Source organism: Equus przewalskii, chromosome 24, assembly GCF_037783145.1.
Source record: "Equus przewalskii isolate Varuska chromosome 24, EquPr2, whole genome shotgun sequence".
Lineage (NCBI taxonomy): Eukaryota > Metazoa > Chordata > Mammalia > Perissodactyla > Equidae > Equus > Equus przewalskii.
The window spans coordinates 5744802-5750497 of NC_091854.1; positions in this window are offsets into that span (position 1 = coordinate 5744802).

Genomic DNA, 5696 nt, shown 5'->3' on the forward strand with positions numbered 1-5696 from the left:
GAGGCAGCTGGTGGGAACTCGTGCTTCGTGTGCATACAGTGAGCTCCAAATTCCTCCCCGTTATAAAAACAGAGTTCTCTCCATCCTCCCCCACAACTGCCTAACATCACACACGCTGTCTTACTCATCTCCTGCTGCCCCCACAGTTTTCTCTCGCTGCTGCCCTTAATGATTATTGGCACCTGATCACCAAACAATAAAAATGTTTCTGATAGGAGAGAGGAAAAGAGCCCACCGTGATTTTTAAACATTTTATTTACTTTTTTTTAATTTTTTTGTGGGGAAGTTTGGCCCTGTGCTAACATCTGTTGCCAATCTTCCTCTTTCCTTGCTTGAGGAAGATTGGCCCTGAGCAAACTTCTGTACCAATCTTCCTCTATTTTATGTGGGATGCTGCCACAGCATGGCTGATGAGCAGTGCTAGGTCCACACCTGGGATCCGAACCTGTGAAGGTCAGGCAGCCAACCAAAGCGGAGCACACAAACAACCACTACCCCACTGGGCTGGCACCCCCATGGCGATTTTCTCTGGGATCAGGTTCTCAGACACCATCAACATTTTGTAAGCTGCTTTAAAGGTGATGTGGAAATGACCACAGAGGAAAGGCACAAAGGTAGTGAGTGTGAAACTAAGGAAGGCCCTAGACACCCAGAGCCTGGTGCCACCTGACCTGCTTCCAGAGGCAGGCTCAGAGGTTGGCATGAGGCAACCTAGATTAGGTTGAGGGAGTGGTGCGCTATGGAGCAGTGAGGCCGGTGGTGGAGATGGTCCCTGTATCCCACAGGAGGGAGCACAACTGCCAAAGCATCCCTCCTGGGCTCGCAAGTAAGGAGAAATCATCGCACACCTAGACCGGTGGAAATGTAAGTGACTCTATGCCAAGTTCCATCTTGGGCCTGGACATTTGCGTCATGATGACAAATAGGTGAGAACAGGCATGTGGAAGGCTGATAGACAAGTGGAGGTGACTGTGGATTAAGCTAACTCATCAGCTCAATCATGCCATCAGCAAGAAGTAGGTCAGAGGGGCCCTCCTAACCCAAACTCAAATATATTAATTATAATCCTGACCCCTATTTCTTAATGAATAACAGAAATGTGGAGGAGTATTTATTTCATGTTGTCAAGGGGGAAAAAAAGCCATTTCAGGTAGTCTCTTTGTTTACTGCTCTGAAGAGGAAAAAAATCCGATGTGAAAAAACATTAAGGACTAAATGAATTGGAAACAAAGCCAAAGAAGGAGGCCTTTATTCTCGCTAAGCCTGGTTTTGGCTTGGCTTTCTTTTGGAAATTCCCCTTATTTTGAAGCCAGGAACCTCAGAAAGGGCCAGCTTCACGAGGCAAGGAACATGGGAGGAAGGGGAAGTGGGGTTCCAGTGCGCACAGTGGGAAATGCACGCCTTAGCGCCATCACTGTGGGGAGGCAGTAGGTGTGGTAGTTACGGACGTGCATCCTGGAGCTCAACCACCTGTGTTCAGTCTCAGCTCTGCCACTTCCTCGCTGTGTAACCTTGGGCAAGTTACTTAATCTCTCTGGGCTTTGGGTTAACTCACACGTATAAAATTCTACCTACCTCTCACAGGACTATTGTGAGGATTAAATAAGTTAAAACCTAGAGGATGTGAATGTAGTGTTTTCTGGCCATTTTGACTGGTCACAAATAATAGAAATAGATTGCTACAGAGAGCCACTGCATATTTTCAACCAACCATTTGCTTCTCCCCTGGCATCATGACATCAACTAAGAAGAAAAAAAGGCTCAATGTAGAGAGAACAAAAGCTATTTTGCAGATTTTCTGGGTTCTCAGAAAGTGACATCATGTCAGGGCTATGTCGAGTTCATTGTCCAATCATTTGGTAAATATTTGATGGTAGCGTCGAAGTGTTGGAGGTACCAGCCTTCGGCCAAGGAAGAAGGCAGACACATTCCCACCTTCATGATGCTTAGACCACAGCAGAAGAGGAGGACATCATAAGTAACCTCAACATACGGCGATGATTGTGGTAAGAGGGTAAGTACGGGATTCTGGCTGCTGACCAGGTGGAAGGCTGTGTCTTGAACAGCCCTGGGCCCCTCGATAGGTTCCCTGCTGTGCCCAGCACAGGTCAGGCACATAATAGGTGCTCGATAAACGTTTATGGAATTAATGGATATGGCACTTATTGTGCTGCTTTGTACGTCTCATGCTGTCCTTTATCTCATAATCTTCAGAGCAAGAATACATCTCCCTCATTTTTGTGTCCACAGCACCTAACATCTTGCCTAGCACAGACCATAGGGTTGATAAATGGTTGTTGAATTGATCTGAATGACTCATAAAACCTAAGGTGTCTCTCCTCTGTTCAACTGTAGAGGTCTTTCTTACTTGAACCCAAAGAAGTGAGAAATTTGACCAGATCGGTAGGCACGTCATTTTTAGGAGGTGGGTCTCTCAGTACCCATCAAAATTCCATATGTAATTGGTTTTCTGCTCACTCCAGTTTCCAGGACCTCTTCTTTCTCATTAAAATTCTCCTTCTTTAGTGTCAGGGTCCAATCCTATCCTCCCCATCTCTCTGGACATTGATCTGGTTTTTTTCCCTGGGTCATCTTCCTCCTCCAGCCACAAAAGAGGGTTGCCTCCTAGCCTCCGTCTGGGCCCACTGGTAGCTATTGTTTCTGTTGGACCACTAACTTTATCACCCTGCTCCCTCCAATAGCAGACTCGCCCCCTGGTCCCAGGAGTGGGCATGATCCAAGCCTGGGCACATGACTCAGAGCCAGCTATGTGCCCCAACTAGGGACAACTGAAGTCCTTCCCTGGCCTGATGGTTAGACTCTGGTGTGATGAAGCTGAGAGGATGTGGTTCTGGGGCTGGTGGTAGCATCCAGGCCCTACCACATGGAGTCCACCTGCAGAAAAAATGAAGACCAGCTGAAAGGAGAGCTGGGAGGAAGAGCAAGCAAGAGCAAGAGAGAGACCCAGTCTTGGAGGCCCTGGCTTCTGTAGCCCTTCCCCTGGGCTATAAGCTTCCCGGATTCGTAAACCTATACATTCCCATTTAATCTGAGGTGGGCTGAGCAGGTTGCTGTTGCTTGCCAGCGGATTTGCTGTCACTGTCGACCCTCCTTCGAACACCTTGTCCAATTTTACATCTTTGACCAAACCTCTAGGCCAATGGCTTCCAATTTCTATCCCTAGCCTCAATCTCTTTCCAAGCCTTGGAGCCCCATTTCCCACTCACTATGCTAGACATTTTTCCTGGAGGTCCCACTGGCTCCTCAACTTCAACATATTTAAAATTCACCATTTGTGAGCTACCAACCTTTTCTTCCAGGCTGTATCTTCACCTATGGTACCACCTTTCTCTGCCCCAAGACCTTACTGCTGTCTCTCCTTCCTGCTCCCCCTCCCCCCCAGCCATGCCCCAATCAGGCACTAAGTCCTGCAGCTTTTGTCACCTACAGCTGTCCTTCCTTTCTATTCCTCGGCCACCATGTGGGGTAGCGGCTTAGCTTCTTGATGTGTCCCCTGACTCAATCCTTCTGACGTACCATGACCAGAAGTGTAAGCTTCTTAAGGTACCGTCTGCTGAATCAAGTCCAGACTACTTAGCAGACCCACAAAGCTGCCCACGAGCCGTCTTTCTTGTTTGCAGCCACACTTCTCACCTACAAGACCCTTGCTCTCTTCACCCTTTACATGTGGCCCCGCTCTGCTCACACCAGCTCAGCCCTGGGCTCTTCCCTTCCTCTCTCTGCCATTCCTCTGTGATCCGTGTCAGATACTGCTTTCCTCCAGAGAATCTTCTCTCATCACCCCAAGGGAAAGTGAACTCTCTCCTCCGAGGTCTCAAATACCTTTTATATCTTTAAACAAAGCTTTATAGACATGGAGGACCCACCATGGGGATATTGCCACAGATAAAGCAGTGTCTGCTGGCACAGAGCTCTCAACTGACTAAGGAGAGACATGGCAACATACCCTACATGACCTGTAATGCCTTCTCCCATGGAAGCTTATGTGTTTGTCTCGGCTCCCTGACTAGCTTGCAAGATTTTTTTAGAAAAGAAACTCATAACATAGTTCCTGGTACATTGCCCTACACATGGTAATCCCGCAATAAATATTTATTAACCTGTATGAGGCAGGATCTTGGTTAACAAATCTATAAAGGATAGGAGATGTGAAACAAATATTATTCTTAAAATTAAGGTCCAGGCTTAAGACCAATCCTTTTGATGTGGTCATTTTAGTAGCCGTCTATGAAGTTTACCAAATTCTGAACACCCGGTCACTGACACATCACCACAAGCTCCCTCTGCAGCATGTGTCCTGCTATTCCCCTCGTGACAGGGAGCAGGAGTCATTTCATGGTTTGTTTGTAGTTGATTTCAGACTATGAGTTACTACCGTACAATAATGATTACCCTATAAGGGAAATGGTTTAGGATGCATTACAACTGGGCCAATATCATAAACCTGCTTCCAGGGTGGAAAGAACTTCACTTATTCAGGAACTACTTCCTGGCTTGAGAGCTCTGTCCAAGAGAGGAATTGGTGTACTAGGGTGAAGCATCATCCATTAGAGGCAGCAAGTGACCGGATGGTCGCAGGCTAACGTTCTAGAGCATTTGTGAACTCGGTTATTTTATAAAATGTCAATCGATGAATTATCTAAAAAGGAATAAAGCTCCCTATGCACACGCCTTTAAACTGGTTATTTCACTAATTTTTTTTTATACTTCTGAGGAATCTCACACCTAGTTATCTTTTCCTGCCTTTTTAGAGAGCTGTCTCTCTATGCTGGGATTCATATTTTTTCCCAAGTGCAAAACTTTGGGAGCTAATCAGTACATTTGAACTGATACAGTACATGCACTTCAAACCCATAGCTAATTTTCTGAGTTAAAGATAACTGTTCGATGGACTGACCATGACATGCCTAAATATTATGGGGTTTTTTTATTTGCATGAAACAAAATTTGTAATACGTAACATTGTTAGGATTGCTTTATATCCATTCCAAAATGCTGACAGAAAATCATTCAAATGTTTAAAATTGGGACAGTAAGCAGGAGTGATGATATGTTTAACAGGAAAAAGACTCTTTTTGTTTTATTCTGTATATCTAGAGCCTAGCAGAGAATTTAGCATCTGGCAGATTTTCAAGCATTTATTGAATGAATAAATTTCTATTCATCAAATTTAGTGTATATGCCAGGTATAAGGAGTTACAGAAATGGAGAATCAATGGGTGCTTAAAATGATATCAGATAAAAACTTATAAATCTTATGTGTTAACAAGAACATATGTTAAAGGTTTTCATTTTAAAGTAATTTTTGTTACTAAAGCCACATCCACAATTTATGATTTATCTATTTTGTCAACACTGTGTGTACTGTTCATCAAAATGAAAGTTGACAGGCAGTTTAATAAGCCTTAGGTTTATAAAGATAGTTGTGTGCTGAAAATACCAATCCTATCTAAGGTTTGAACTGGAAGCTTTTTCTCTAAAATTATACTTTGCAGAATACTGGTGCTATATGATAACTTACTCGGTGAAACTTTCTGTAAAACTATTGCAGCCAGTTAGTAGCAGTATTTTGATAGACCGGGATAATATATTTCATTGTACGGGCTTTCAGCTACATATTTTCTGCCCAAATGTTAACTGTTGCACTAGAAAATAATTTTCACAAAATGCATAAT